A 16,394-nucleotide genomic window follows, 5' to 3' on the forward strand; every position below is an offset into this window, starting at 1 on the left:
CTAATAAGCTCATGAAAAGATGCTGAAAATCTTTAGCCATTAGAGAAATGAAAATCAATACCACAATGAGATACCACTTCACACCAACTAGAACGGTTATAACAAAAAACACAGACAATAACAAGTGTTGGCTAGTGGTAGAGAAATTGGAACCTTCATACATTTCTGGTGGCTCTGTAAAACAGCCACCTTCTTTAGAAAAACGTTTGGCAGTTCCTCAAAATGTTAAACAGAGCTACTATGTGACCAAGGAATTCCACTCCCAGATAAATACCCAAGAGAAATTAAAATATATGTCCACATAAAAGTGTCCACAAATATTCTTAGCAGCATTCTTAATAATAGCCAGAAAAGGAAACAACCCGAATGTCCATCATCTAGTGAATGGATACATAAAATATATGACAGCCATACAATGGAATATTATTCGGCAGTAAAAGGAAGGACTGAAATACTGATACATTATCTAGCACTGATGACCCCTGGAAAAAACTCCAGGAAGTGAAAGCAGTCAGTAACAGAAGGAAACATATTGTATGACTTCATTTTTATGGAAAGTCCAGATTAGACAAATCTATAGAAACAGAAAGTAGATTGGGGGTTGCCAGGGCCTGAGGAGAGGGTAGAAGGTTAACAGTGGTGAGTGCTAATGGATATGAAGCAGTGATGAAATCTCCTGAAAGTGACTGTGATCATGGTTGCGCAACTCTGTGAACATACTAAATATCACTGAATTGTACATTTTCAATGGGTGAATTTATATCGTAATAAACCTATCTAAAAAGGAGAAAAGATGCCAACTCTCAGCCCTACCATCCAGTACTATTCTGTAGGTTTTAGCCAATGCTAGAAATAAGCATCGTGATTCCAGAAAGGAAGACACATTCATCAAATGAATAATTCTGTAGAGTAAAACTATTATTTAATTATACAAAAATCAAATAATTTTCTTCAAACCCATCTATTACCACTAAAAATAAGTAGATAAATAAGCAAATAAAATGGCACAAAGATTCCTAAATTGGAATATGGCATTCCCCAGGAGAGGAAATCTTAACTTTGCTAAGATAGAAATCATTTCCCAAACCATAAGCGGTTAACTGAAATCCAATCAAAATTCTAATGATATTTATTTGGTTCTTAACAGAATTGTTCTACAGGTCATATGAGATTAGAAGTAAATTTCAATATTTTCTTATTATGCATTTCATACTTCTAAAATAAGCATTCTTGTGTAATGGAGAAATTTTAAATGTTAAAATACGTTAACATATGTTTAATTAAAATGCTAGAAGGAGAAGGTAAAGAGAATAGTATGTAAGCATTACCTGAACTATTTGAAAGAGATCAGGTCCTTAGATTTTCCAAAAGTCAAGAAAGACATTGATCTATATATGCAAGTAACCCAAGGAGCCCAAAGCAAAATAATTTAAATAAGAATGCACTTAAATACATCTTAGAAAACCAAAAACTGAAAAGAAAAAATAAAGGCAAACAGAATATGTTTAAAGTAACCAAAGATAGAAGGAGAGAAACCTTGAAAGAACCAAAAATTAGACTAAGACTAGAAAAATGGAAACCAGCCAACTTGTAATACTTTACTCAGCAAAAATATCCTTCAAAGAATAAAGATGAAATTAAAATATTTGTTGTACAAACAAAACTGATAGAATTCAACAGTAGACACACTGTGTGTGTGTGTGTGTGTGTATATATATATATACACACATATATAGAACATGTATATAAAATAAATGTACAGTACATATACACACACAAACACACATATATATGGAAAGGTTATTCTTCAGGCAGAAGGAAGTGATTCCTGATATAAAGCTGGAGCTGAAGGTGGGGATAAAGAGGAATAAAAATGTTAAATATATGAGTACATGTCAATGCATGCTAAATTCATTAATCAATAATAAAAATTCCTCATGGCATACTGAATAGCAAATAACTTGGGAGTGGGTAAAAGATTTTTAAATGGTCTAATGTTTTTAATACCCTCCTCCTCTTCCAAGGTCCTGGATGTAGATAAGGCATCAATAAACATTAAAAATTGATAAATCAAATATACATCAAGATGTTGTAAAGTCTATGGTAATCAATGAAAGAGCTTTGTAAATATATATATATATACACACACACACACACACACACACACACACACACACATGACTTCCAAACTGACTGACAAGGAAAGAAAAAGAAAATGTTTTTTTTTAAATACTTGATCCATTTAAAAGAAATAGGAAAGCCAGTAGAAAAGAAGATTAAGAGCAGGGAGGACAAATATAAATCACAGTATAAGATGGTAGATATATATCATCAGTAAAATATCAGTAATTGCACTAAAAATATATTAACTAATAGGGTTTTTTAGAGCAGTTTTAGGTTTACAGAAAAATGAGAAGTGCAGAGTTCCCATATACCCCTTCACTCCCTCTCCCGCACTTCCCTCCTATTATTGACATGCATTCAGGTGATACATATGTTACAACTGATGAGCCAATATTGATAAATCATTATTAACTAAAGTCCATAGTTTACATTAGGGATCACTCTTTCTGTTGTAATTTCTATGGGTCTGTACAAATGTATAATGGCATGTATCTACCATTACAGTATCATACAGAACTGTTTCACTGCCCTACAAATCCACTGCTGTATCATTTCACACAACCTCTCTCCCCTTTATTCAGTTACTTCATTGGAGTCCTAGCAAAGAGTTTGAATATCTTTATAATTTTTGAAAATTATCATTTTAAAATAGCATTTAAATAATAGCAAATATATCATATACCTAGGTGTAAATCTAACTAAATGTGTGCAAGACCTCTATACAGAAATTACTAAACTATTGTTATGAGCAATTAATGAAGACTGAAATAAGGATGTATTAGTAAGGATCCTCCAGAGAAACAGACCAGTAGGATATTTATGGATATACATATATATTAAAGAGGTTTACCACAGAAATCAGCTCACGTTGTCATGGAGGCTGAAAAGTCCTACAACTGGTTGTCTACAAGCTGGAGAACCAGGAAAGCTGGCAGTGTAATTTAGTCCAAGTCCAAAGGGCTTACAGCAGGGCTGGCGGTGGGGGTAGGGAGTGCACTGGTTGAAGTCTTGGGAGTCTGAAGGATTAGAGAACCAGGAGCTCCAAGGTGGGAGGGCAGAAGAAGGTGGAAGTCCCAGCCCCAGAAGAGATACAGAATTTGTTCTTTCTCTGCCCTTCTTTTCTATCTGGGCCCTCAATGGCTTGGATGGTACCTGCCCACATTGGTGAGGGAAGATCTCTTTACTCAGTCTACTGATTGAAATGCCAATCACGTCCTGAAACACTCTCACAGACACACCTAGAAATAAGGTTTTACCAGCTGTATGGGCATCCCTTAGCCCAGCTAAGTTGAGAAAAAACTATCACAGAGAGCTATACTATATTTATGGATTAAAACACTCAATTATATGGGGATATCAGTTTTCTGCAAGTTGATCTATAGCTTTAACATAACTCTAAAAAAATTTTAAATCTGTTACACTTCACAAACTGATTCTAAAATGTATATGAAAGTGCAAACGTACAGGTATACGTAACTAAGAAGATCTTAATGAACAAGGTGGAATAACTTGGTTTACCATATACCAAAACTTATTGATAAAATGACAGTAATTAAAACATCATGGTATTAAAGTAAGGAGAGATAGATGCACTTCTGAAATGAAACAGAGTCCAGAAAAAGACCCATATATATTTTTTTAACTTAATTTACTTATTTCTTATACAACACATTCTTATTAGTTATCTATTTTATACATATGAGTGTAAATATGTCAATCCCATTCTCCCAATTCATCCCACCCTCCCTTCCCCCCTTGGTATCTGTACGTTTGTTCTCTACGTCCGTGTCTTTTTGAATTATGGTTTTCTATGGGTATATGCCCAGTAGTGGGGTTGCTGGGTCATATGGTAATTCTATTTTTAGTTTTATAAGGAACCTCCATACTGTTCTCCATAGTGGCTGTATCAATGTACATTCCCACCAATAGTGCAAGAGGGTTCCCTTTTCTCCACACCCTCTCCAGGATTTGTTGTTTGCAGATTTTCTGATGATGCCCATTCTAACTGGTGTGAGGTGATACCTCATTACAGCTTTGATTTGCATTTCTCTAATAATTAGTGACGTTGAGCAGCTTTTCATGTGCCTCTTGGCCATCTGTATGTCTTCTTTGGAGAAATGTCTATTTAGGTCTTCGGCCCAATTTTTGATAGGGTTGTTTGGTTTTTTGATATTGAGCTGCATGAGCTGTTTATATATTTTGGAGATTAATCCTTTGTCCGTTGATTTGTTTGCAAATATTTTCTCCTATTCTGAGGCTGGCTTTTCATCTTGTTTACAGTTTCCTTTGCTGTGCAAAAGCTTTTAAGTTCATTAGGTCCCATTTGTTTATTTTTGTTTTTATTTCCATTACTCTAGGAGGTGGGTCAAAAAAGATCTTGCTGTGATTTATGTCAAAGAGTGTTCTTCCTATGTTTTCCTCTAAGAGTTTTATACTGTCAAGTCTTACCTTTAGGTCTTAATCCATTTTGAGTTTATTTTTGTGTATGGTGTTAGGGAGTATTCTAATTTCATTCTTTTACATATAGCTGTCCAATTTTCCCAGCACCACTTATTGAAGATGCTGTCTTTTCTCCACTGTAAATCCTTGCCTCCTTTGTCATAGATTAATTGACAATAGGTGCGTGGGTTTATCTCTGGGCTTTCTATCCTGTTCCATCGATCTATATTTCTGATTTTGTGCCAGTACCATATTGTCTTGATTACTGTAGCTTTGTAGTATACTATGAAGTCAGGGAGTCTGATTCCTCCAGCTCTGTTTTTTCTCCCTAAAGAATGCTTTGGCTATTCGGGGTCTTTTGTGTCTCCATAAAAATTTTAAGATATTTTGTTCAAGTTCTGTAAAAAATGCCACTGCTAATTTGATAGGGATTGCATTGAAATTGTAGACTGCTTTGGGTACTACAGTCATTTTCAAAATATTGGTTCTTCCAATCCAGGAACATGGTATATCTCTCCATCTGTTTGTGTCATCTTTGATTTCTTTCATCAGTGTCTTATAGTTTTCTGAGTCCAGGTCTCTTACCTCCTTAGGTAGGTTTATTCCTAGGTATTCTATTCTTTTTGTTGCAAAGGTGAATGGGATTGTTTCCTTAATTTCTCTTTCTGATCATTCGTTGTTAGTGTATAGGAAGGCAAGAGATTTCTGCGCATTAATTTTGTATCCTACAACTTTACCAAATTCATTGATTAGCTCTAGAAGTTTTCTGGTGGCATCTTTAGGAATCTCTATGTATAGTATCATGTCATCTGCAAACAGTGGCAGTTTTACTTCTTCTTTTCCAGTTTTGATTCCTTTTATTTCTTTTTCTTCTCTGATTGCCGTGGCTAGGACTTCCAAAACTATGCTGAATACTAGTGGTGAGAGTGGACATCCTTGTCTTTTTCCTGATCTTAGGGGAAATGCTTTCAGCTTTTCACCATCAAGAATGATGTGTGCTGTGGGTTTGTCATATATGGCCTTTATTATGTTGAGGTAGGTTCCCTCTATGCCCACTTTTTGGAGGGTTTTTATCATAAATGGGTGTTAAATTTTGTCAAAAGCTTTTTCTGCATCTATTGAGATGATCATATGGTTTTTATTCTTCAATTGGTTAATATGGTGTATCACATTGATTGATCTGTGTATATCGAAGAATCTTTGCATCCCTGGGATAAATCCCACTTGATCATGGTGTATGATCCTTTTAATGTGCTGTTGGATTCTGTTTGCTAGTATTTTGTTGAGGATTTTTGCATCTATATTCATCAGTGATATTGGTCTGTAATTTTCTTTTTTTGTAGTATCTGTCTGGTTTTGGTATCAGGGTGATGGTGGCCTTGTAGAATGAGTTTGGGAATGTCCCTTCCTCTGCAATTTCGTGGAAGAGTTTGAGAAGGATGGGTGTTAGCTCGTCTCTAAATGTTTGATAGAATTCACCTGTGAAGCCATCTGGTCCTGGACTTTTGTTTGTTGGAAGATTTTTAATCACAGTTTCAATTTCATTACTTGTGATTGGTCTGTTTATAATTTCTATTTCTTCCTGGTTCAGTCTTGGAACGTTATACCTTTCTAAGAATTTGTCCATTTCTTCCAGGTTGTCCATTTTATTGGCATAGTGTTGCTTGTAGTAGTCTCTTATGATGCTTTGTATTTCTGCAGTGTCCGTTTTAACTTCTCCTTCTTCATTTCTAATTTTATTGATGTGAGTCCTCTTCCTCTTTTTCTTGATGAGTCTGGCTAAAGGTGTATCAATTTTGTTTATCTTCTCAAAAAACCAGCTTTCAGTTTTATCGATCTTTGATCTTGTTTTCTTTGTTTCTATTTCATTTATTTCTGCTCTGATCTTTATGATTTCTTTCCTTCTACTAACTTTGCGTTTTGTTTGTTCTTCTTCCTCTAGTTCCTTTAGGTGTAAGGTTAGATTGTTTGAGATGTTTCTTGTTTCTTGAGGTAGGACTGTATTGCTATAAACTTCCCTCTTAGAACTGCTTTTGCTACATCCCATAGGTTTTGGATCATCGTGTTTTTGTTGTAATTTGTCTCTAGGTATTTTTTGATTTCCTCTTTGACTTCTTCAGTGATCTCTTGGTTAATTAGTAACGTAATGTTTAGCCTCCATGTGTTTGTGTTTTTTACATTTTTTTCCCCTGTAATCGATTTCTAATCTCATTGTGTTGTGGTCAGAAAAGATGCTTGATGTGATTTCAATTTTCTTAAATTTACTGAGGGTTGATTTGTGACCCAAGATGTGATCTATCCTGGAGAATGTTCCGTGTGCACTTGAGAAGAAAGTGTAATCTGCGGTTTTTGGATGGAATGTCCTATAAATATCAATTAAATCTATCTGGTCTATTGTGTCATTTAAAGCTTGTGTTTCCATATTAATTTTCTGTCTGGATGATCTGTCCATTGGTGTAAGTGAGGTGTTAAAGTCCCCCACTATTACTGTGTTACTGTCAATTTCCTCTTTTATAGCTGTTAGCAGTTGCCTTATGTATTGAGGTGCTTCTATGTTGGGTCCATACATATTCGTAATTGTTATATCTTCTTCTTGGATTGATCCCTTGATCATTATGTAGTGTCCTTCCTTGTCTCTTGTAACATTCTTTATTTGAAAGTCTATTTTATCTGATATGAGTATTGCTACTCCAGCTTTCTTGTGATTTCCATTTGCATAGAATTTCTTTTTCCATCCCCTCACTTTCAGTCTGTATGTGTCCCTAGGTCTGAAGTGGGTTTCTTGTAGACAGCTTATAGATGGGTCTTGCTTTTGTATCCATTCAGCGAGCGTGTGTCTTTCGGTTGGAGCATTTAATCCATTCACATTTAAGGTAATTATTGATATGTATGTTCCTATTACCATTTTCTTAATTGTTTCGGGTTTGTTTTTGTAGGTCCTTTTCTTCTCTTGTTCTTCCCACTAAGAGAAGTTCCTTTAGCATTTGTTGTAGAGCCTGTTTGGTGGTGCTGAATTCTCTTAGCTTTTGCTTGTCTGTAAAGCTTCTGATTTCTCCATTGAATCTGAATAAGATCCTTACTGGGTAGAGTAATCTTGGTTGTCGGTTCTTCCCTTTCATCACTTTAAATATATCGTGCCACTCCCTTCTGGCTTGTAGAGTTTCTGTTGAGAAATCAGCTGTTAACCTTATGGGTGTTCCCTTGTATGTTATTTGTCATTTTTCCCTTGTTGCTTTTAATAATTTTTCTTTAATTTTTGTCAACTTGATTACTGTGTGTCTCGGCATGTTTCTCCTTGGGTTTATCCTTCCTGGGACTCTCTGCGCTTCCTGGACTTGGGTGGCTATTTCCTTTCCCACGTTAGGGAAGTTTTCGTCTGTAATCTTTTCACATATTTTCTCGGGTCCTTTCTCTCTCTCTTCTCCTTCTGGGACCCCCTATAATGTGAATGTTGGTGCCTTTAATATTGTTCCAGAGGTGTCTTAGGCTGTCTTCATTTCTTTTCATTCTTTTTTCTTTATTCTGTTCCACGGCAGTGAATTCCACCATTCTGTCTTCCAAGTCACTTATCCGTTCTTCTGCCTCAGTTATTCTGCTGTTGATTCCTTCTAGTGTATTTTTCATTTCAGTTATTGTATTGTTCATCTCTGTTTGTTTGTTCTTTAATTGTTCTAGATCTTTGTTAAACATTTCTTACATCTTCTTGATCTTTGCATCCATTTTTTTCCCCCGAGGTCCTGGATGATCTTCACTATCATTATTCTGAATTCTTTTTCTGGGAGGTTGCCTGTCTCCACTTCATTTAGTTGTTTTTCTGGGGTTTTATCTTATTCCTTCATCTGGTACATAGTCCTCTACCTTTTCAGTTTGTCTATGTTTCTGTGAATGTGGCTTTCATTCCACAGGCTGCACGACTGTGGTTCTTCTTGCTTCTGCTGTCTGCCCTCTGGTGGAAGAAGCTATCTAAGAGGCTTGTTGAAGCTTCCTGATGGGAGGGACTGGTGGTTGGTAGAGCTGGTTGTTGCTATGGTGGGCAGAGCTCAGTAAAACTTTAATCTGCTTGTCTGCTGATGGGTGGGGCTGAGTTCCCTCCCTGTTGGCTGTTTGGCCTGAGGCAACGCAGCACTGGTGCCTAACAGGCTGTTTTGTGGGGCTAATGGCAGACTCCAGGAGGGCTCACACCAAGGAGTACTTCTCAGAACTTCTGCTGCCAGTGTCCTTGTCCCCGTGGTGAGCCACAGCTGCCCCCCACCTCTGCAGGAGACCCTCCAACACTAGCAGGTAGGTCTGGTTCAGTCTCCTATGGTGTCACTGCTCCTTTCCCCTGGGTCCTGATGTGCACACTACTTTGTGTGTGCCCTCCAAGAGTGGAGTCTCTGTTTCCCCCTGTCCTGTCAAAGTCCTGCAATCAAATCCTGCTAGCCTTCAAAATCTGATTCTCTGGGAATTCCTCCTCCTGTTGCCAGACTCCCAGTTTGGGAAGCCTGACGTGGGGCTCAGAACCTTCAGTCCAGTGGGTGGACTTCTGTGTTATAATTGTTCTCCAGTTTGTGAGTCACCCACCCACTGGTTATGGGATTTGATTTTATTGTGATTGTGCCCCTCCAACCGTCTCATTTCGGCTTCTCCTTTGTCTTTGGATGTGGGTTATCTTTTTTGGTGAGTTTACAGTGTTGGTTATAACCACTGTAAGTGTGTGTTTGTGTGTGTGTAGTTTTTAACTCTTTATCACAAAGGGAAAGCCAAGGTATAACTTTTACTTCTCATTTACGGCTATTATATACCATTTGTTTTTAACTGTCTGCATGCATTACTAAATAACAGTGATAGTCGTAGAGTTAGTTTAAAATTACTGGAGGACTGTGGAAAAGATTTATACCAGTGAACAGTATTTGATGATAGATTGATGTTTTCTTTGAAAATTAAATTAAGGAAATAATGAAGAATCAAATCCTTATGCCATCCCTGAACTTGAGAAATAAGTTCTATAACTTGAGGCACCAAGATAAGACATATTCCTAGCACTTCACCACATCTTCTAGCAAATGGAGGTCCCTCCAGCCATTCTTTGACTGTTGTTTCAACAGGCACACCTCACTGGATGGGGAGGCTATTTGTTTCCACTCCCAGCCTCACATTTCTTTCCCTGACCTGAGCTCCTCATCATTAGCCCTCGGCTGCTCCCTTCTGTTCTGTTCTCACAGGCTCTTTAGACTCTACTACTAAATGAACCCCATTTCATTCTAACTTGACATCCTTGAGTTACAGCTATGAGCCTTGGGGGGTCCTAGGATGAACATAATATTTATTATCTGAACAGGGACACTTTTGAGGGAGGAACAGTTATTATTAATGTCTACACTGGGGTGACAGGCAACATTATTGTTTATACCATGCCTGCCTAGATCCTTGATCACTTGTTGCTCAAAATGAATCACATTGATATGTTTAGTTTGCCGTGCACACCCATGTTTGGTTAAAACACATTGCCCTTATGAATCTGTGGGCAGTATTCCATCCCCATTAACATCAGTTCCAAGCTAGAAACTGTGAAGAGGACTTCCCAGTTATAGCTCATGATTCTACTTCATAGACAAAACCAATCTCTCCTTTTGATTTTTAACAAACCAGGTTCAGAAGCAGTAGGTAGATAAACAAGTCACTGTGAAGACAGAGCAAGGCAAGGGTTGGCCACAAATGCTGAGTGATCTCGCCTATTTGAAAAAGTGGCATACTGGCCTGATGCAAGGCATTTATTTGTAAAATTATGATTATTTTTGAGTGCACAACAACACAGATCAGATACTGACCAAAAGAAAGCTAAGGCATTTAAGAACATGCAAAAAAGGTAGCAGTCGTGCTTACTGTAGCATCTAGCAAAAGTGCTGTTCAAGTAGCCCATGGTAAGTTGTTTATTCCTTTGAAAATTATATAAACTAGAAAGTTGCCAATAACACTGCTGTTAGTGAAGATATCTAGTCAGCTGCATGTAATTGAGACAAAAACATAGCAGTGGCTGAAACTAGAGAAGTTTCTTTCTCCTAAATGTTGAAGTCTGAACTGGTAGCATGGACCTGCTCCTTGAAATGCTGCATTGTTAGGCTTACACCGTGTTCCCTGGTGTCAGGCTCTGAACTCCTCTCTTCTTGTTCTGTCTTTCCTGGGGCGTTGTCCCTCTCTGCCTGGTTGAGACAGCTCTGAAAGAACTACTCACTTGCATTCTCTCAAACAAAAGGAAAATACGAAGGCAAAGACACACCCGTTCCCTTCAAGACATAACCCAGAAGTTACAACTTCAGCTTATATCCCATTGGTCAGAAATTGGTCATATGGCTGAATGTAGCTACAAAGGAGGCCGGAATATGTAGTCTTTTGTTCTTGGAAGCCATGGACCCAACTAAAAATTTCATTACATTAGGAGAAGGGAGAAATGGATATTGAGGAGACAGCTGTCATTATCTTGCAAAGTCACCTTCTCTGCATTTACTATATGCAGTATGAAACAAGCATTAACAGTGCTGATTGATGTTCCCTGGGAGCATAAAGTCTAGACAATAAAAAATATGCAAAGTTTTGAGCATGGTCTGTGGTAGAATGTGGTAATTTCTCTAAGGAAGTGGCAAAAAAATAATAATAGTACTATAGGCACAGGGAGCATATGAAGAGGAAATAAATTCTGGTTGGGGAACCAGGTAGACTTTACTTATAGCATTTGAGGTAAGTGCTGAGAAAATAAAAGTTATTAAAAAACGACAGATAGAGATTTGGAAAGGGAATTTTAAGCAGAAAATAGAGCAAGAGAAAAGCTGCCTTGGTGGAAACATATAGTTTAATTTGGCAAGAGTGAGGGTTTCATTCATCCTTTTAGAATATGTGTATTTGTGCCGAACTCTTATTTATTCTGTATTCTTACTCATTCATTCATTCATCAAATATTATTGACCACCTACTATGTGCTAGACTTGTGTTCATTAGCCCTGGGGATACTGATAGAATCTCTGCCCTCAGAGGGTTTATGAGACAGTGCAGAAAAGAAACAATCAAATACTCACACATGAAATTTATCACAATTATTATGTTCGGTGTTATGATACAGAATATTTAGGAATGAATTTACATTAGGAAGATGGTCAAAGAAGATCTCTTTGAGAAAGTCATATTTAATGAGAGACTACAGACTTACCTCAGAGATACTGTGGGTTTGTTTCTAGACCACAGCAATGAAGCAATTATCGCAATAAAGTGAGCCACACAATTTTTTTGATTTCCCAGTGCATATAAAAGTTACCTTTACACCATACTGTAGTATATTAAGTGTGCAGTAGTATCATGTCTAAAAAAACAATGTACAAACCTTAATTTAAAAATATGTTATTGCTAAAAAATGCTAACCATCATCTGAGCCTTCACTGAGTCATAATCTTTTTGCAATATTAATACCAAAGACCACTGATCACAGATCACCATAACAAATATAATAATAAGGTTTGCGATATTGCAAGAATTACCAAAATGTGACACAGAGACACGAAGTGAGCAAATGCTGTTGGAAAAATGGCACTGGTAGACTTACTTGACACAGGGTTGGCACAAACCTTCAATTTGTTAAACAAACAAACAAACAAACAGAAAAGAACCCCCCCCCCCAACAATACCTGTGAACTGCAAAGTACAATAAAGTGAAGTGCAATAAAACAAGGTCTGCCTGTGTTAGAATGAGTAAACTAGGTTCATGATGTGTATGTTAGTAAAGACTGTCCCAAGCCACAATGTAAGCATACATGATGGTTATGAAGTGGGAAGGAGGGTGGCATGTTAAAGGAATTGGAGATTATTCAGCCAAGCCCCTCTGAGCTCCTTCCTCCCTGAGCTAAAGTACCAGGGGGGAGGTGACAGGGGAGGGGACTAGTGCAGGTAATGGGGGAACATCAAAAGATGACTGTTAACTAAGGAAAACCAGCTACCCAAAGCCATGTGGATGACAGGATCTTGGTGCTCCAGCCAGGCATCAGGGCTGTGCCTCTGAGGTGGGAGAGCCAAGTTCAGGACACTGGTCCACAAGAGACCTCCCAGCTCCATGTAATATCAAATGGCAAAAATCTCCCAGAGATCTCCATCTCAATGCCAAGACCCAGCTCCACTCAACGACCAGCAAGCTACAGTGCTGGACACCCTATGGCAAACAAACAACTAGCAAGACAGGAACAAAACCCCATCCATTAGCACAGAGGCTGCCTAAAATCATAAAAAGGCCACAGACACCCCAAAACACACCACCAGACGTGGACCGGCAACCAGAAAGACAAGATCCAGCCTCACCCACCACAACACAGGCACTAGTCCCCTCCACCAGGAAGCCTACACAACCCACTGAACCAACCTTAGCCACTGGGGACAGACACCAAAAACAATGGGAACTACAAACCTGCAGCCTGCAAAAAGGAGACCCCAAACACAGTAAGTTAAGCAAAATGAGAAGACAGAGAAATATACAGCAGATGAAGGAGCAAGGCAAAACCCCACCAGACCTAACAAATGAAGAGGAAATAGGCAGTCTACCTGAAAAAGAATTCAGAATAACGATAGTAAAGATGATCCAAAATCTTGGAAATAGAATGGAGAAAATACAAGAAACGTTTAACAAGGACCTAGAAGAACTAAAGAACAAACAAACAGTGATGAACAACACAATAAATGAAATTAAAAATTCTCTATAAGTGATCAATAGCAGAATAACTGAGGCAGAAAAACGGATAAGTGACCTGGAAGATAAAACAGTGGAAATGACTACTGCAGAGCAGAATAAAGAAAAAAGAATGAAAAGAATTGAGGACAGTGTCAGAGACCTCTGGGACAACATTAAACGCACCAACATTCGAATTATAGGGGTCCCAGAAGAAGAAGAGAAAAAGAAAGGGACTGAGAAAATATTTGAAGAGATTATACTTGAAAACTTCCCTAATAGGGAAAGGACACAGTTAGTCAAGTCCAGGAAGCACAGAGTGTCCCATACAGGATAAATCCAAGGAGAAACACGCCAAGACACATATTAATCAAACTATCAAAAAATAAATACAAAGAAAAAATATTAAAAGCAGGAAGGGAGAAACAACAAATAATACACAAGGGAATCCCCATAAGGTTAACAGCTGATCTTTCAGCAGAAACTCTGCAAGCCAGAAGGGAGTGGCAGGACATATTTAAAGTGATGAAAGGGAAGAAGCTACAACCAAGATTACTCTACCCAGCAAGGATCTCATTCAGATTTGACGGAGAAATTAAAACCTTCACAGACAAGCAAAAGCTAACAGAATTCAGCACCACCAAACCAGCTTTACAACAAATGCTAAAGGAACTTCTCTAGGCAGGAAACACAAGAGAAGGAAAAGACCTACAATAACAGACCCAAAACAATTAAGAAAATGGTAATAGGAACATACATATCGATCATTACCTTAAATGTAAATGGATTAAATGCTCCAACCAAAAGACATAGACTGGCTGAATGGATACAAAAACAAGACCCGTATATATGCTGTCTACAGGAGACCCACTTCAGACCTAGGGACACATACAGACTGAAAGTGAGGGGATGGAAAAAGATATTCCATGCAAATGGAAGTCAAAAGAAAGCTGGAGTAGCAATTCTCATATCAGACAAAATAGACTTTAAAACAAAGACTATTACAAGAGACAAAGGACACTACATAATGATCAAGGGATCAATCCAAGAAGAAGATATAACAATTGTAAATATTTATGCACCCAACATAGGAGCACCTCAATACATAAGGCAAATACTAACAGCCATAAAGGGGGAAATTGACGGTAACACAGTCATAGTAGGGGACTTTAACACCCCCACTTTCACCAATGGACAGATCTTCCAAAATGAAAATAAATAAGGAAACACAAGCTTTAAATGATACATTAAACAAGATGGACTTAATTGATATTTATAGGACATTCCATCCAAAAAGAACAGAATACACATTCTTCTCAAGTGCCCATGGAACATTCTCCAGGATAGATTATACCTTGGGTCACAAATCAAGCCTTGGTAAATTTCAGAAAATTGAAATCGTATCAAGTATCTTTTCTGACCACAACTCTATGAGACTAGATATCAATTACAGGAAAAAAATCTGTAAAAAATACAAACACATGGAGGCTAAACAATACACTACTTAATAACCAAGAGATCACTGAAGAAATCAAAGAGGAAATCAACAAATACCTAGAAACAAATGACAATGAAAACACGATGACCCAAAATCTATGGGATGCAGCAAAAGCAGTTCTAAGAGGGAAGTTTATAGCCATACAATCCTACCTTAAGAAACAAGAAACATCTCAAAGAAACAACCTAACCTTACACCTAAAGCAATTAGAGAAAGAAGAACACAGAAACCCCAAAGTTAGCAGAAGGAAAGAAATCATAAAGATCAGATCAGAAATAAATGAAAAAGAAATGAAGGAAACTATAGCAAAGATCTGTAAAACTAAAGGCTGGCTCTTTGAGAAGATAAACAAAATTGATAAACCATTAGCCAGACTCATCAAGAAAAAGAGGGAGAAGACTCAAGCAACAGAATTAGAAATGAAAAAGGAGAAGTAGCAACTGACACTGCAGAAATACAAAGGATCATGAGAGATTACTACAAGCAACAATATGCCAATAAAATGGACAACCTGGAAGAAATGGACAAATTCTTAGAAATGCATAGCCTTCCAAGACTGAAGCAGGAAGAAATAGATAATATGAACAGACCAATCACAAGCACTGAAATTGAAACTGATTACAAATCTTCCAACAAACAAAAGCCCAGGACCAGATGGCTTCCCAGGCGAATTCTAGCAAACATTTGGAGAAGAGCTAACACCTATCCTTCTCAAACTCTTCTAAAATACAGCAGAGGGAGGAACACTCCCAAACTCATTCTACGAGGAGGCCACCATCACGCTGATACCAAAACCAGATAAAGATGTCACAAAGAAAGAAAACTACAGGCCAGTATCACTGATGAACATAGATGCAAAAATCCTCAACAGAATACTAGCAAAGAGAATCCAACAGCACATTAAAAGGATCATACACCATGATCAAGTGGGGTTTATTCCAGGAATGCAAGGATTCTTCAATATACGCAAATCAATCAACGTGATACATCATATTAACAAATTGAAGGAGAAAAACCATATGATCATCTCAATAGATGCAGAAAAAGCTTTTGACAAAATTCAACACCCATTTATGATAAAAAACCCTCCAAAAAGTAGGCATAGAGGGAACTTTCCTCAACATAATAAAGGCCATATATGATAAACCCACAGCCAACATCGTCCTCAGTGGTGAAAAACTGAAACCATTTCCACTAAGATCAGGAACAAGACAAGGTTGCCCACTCTCACCACTCTTATTCAACATAGTTTTGGAAGTCCTAGCCACGGCAATCAGAGAAGAAAAAGAAATAAAAGGAATACAAATTGGAAAAGAAGAAGTAAAACTGTCACTGTTTGCAGATGACATGATACTATACATAGAGAGTCCTAAAGATGCTACCAGAAAACTAGTAGAGCTAATCAATGAATTTGGTAAAGTAGCAGGATACAAAATTAATGCAGAGAAATCTCTTGTATTCCTTTACACTGATGATGAAAAATCTGAAAGTGAAATTAAGAAAACACTCCCATTTACCACTGCAACAAAAAGAATAAAATATCTAGGAATAAAGATACCTAAGGAGACAAAAACCTGTATTCAGAAAATTATAAGACACTGATGAAAGAAATTAAAGGTGATACAAATAGATGGAGAGATATACCATGTT

The sequence above is a fragment of the Eschrichtius robustus genome, chromosome X (genome assembly GCF_028021215.1).
Source record: "Eschrichtius robustus isolate mEscRob2 chromosome X, mEscRob2.pri, whole genome shotgun sequence".
In the NCBI taxonomy this organism is placed as follows: Eukaryota; Metazoa; Chordata; class Mammalia; order Artiodactyla; family Eschrichtiidae; genus Eschrichtius; species Eschrichtius robustus.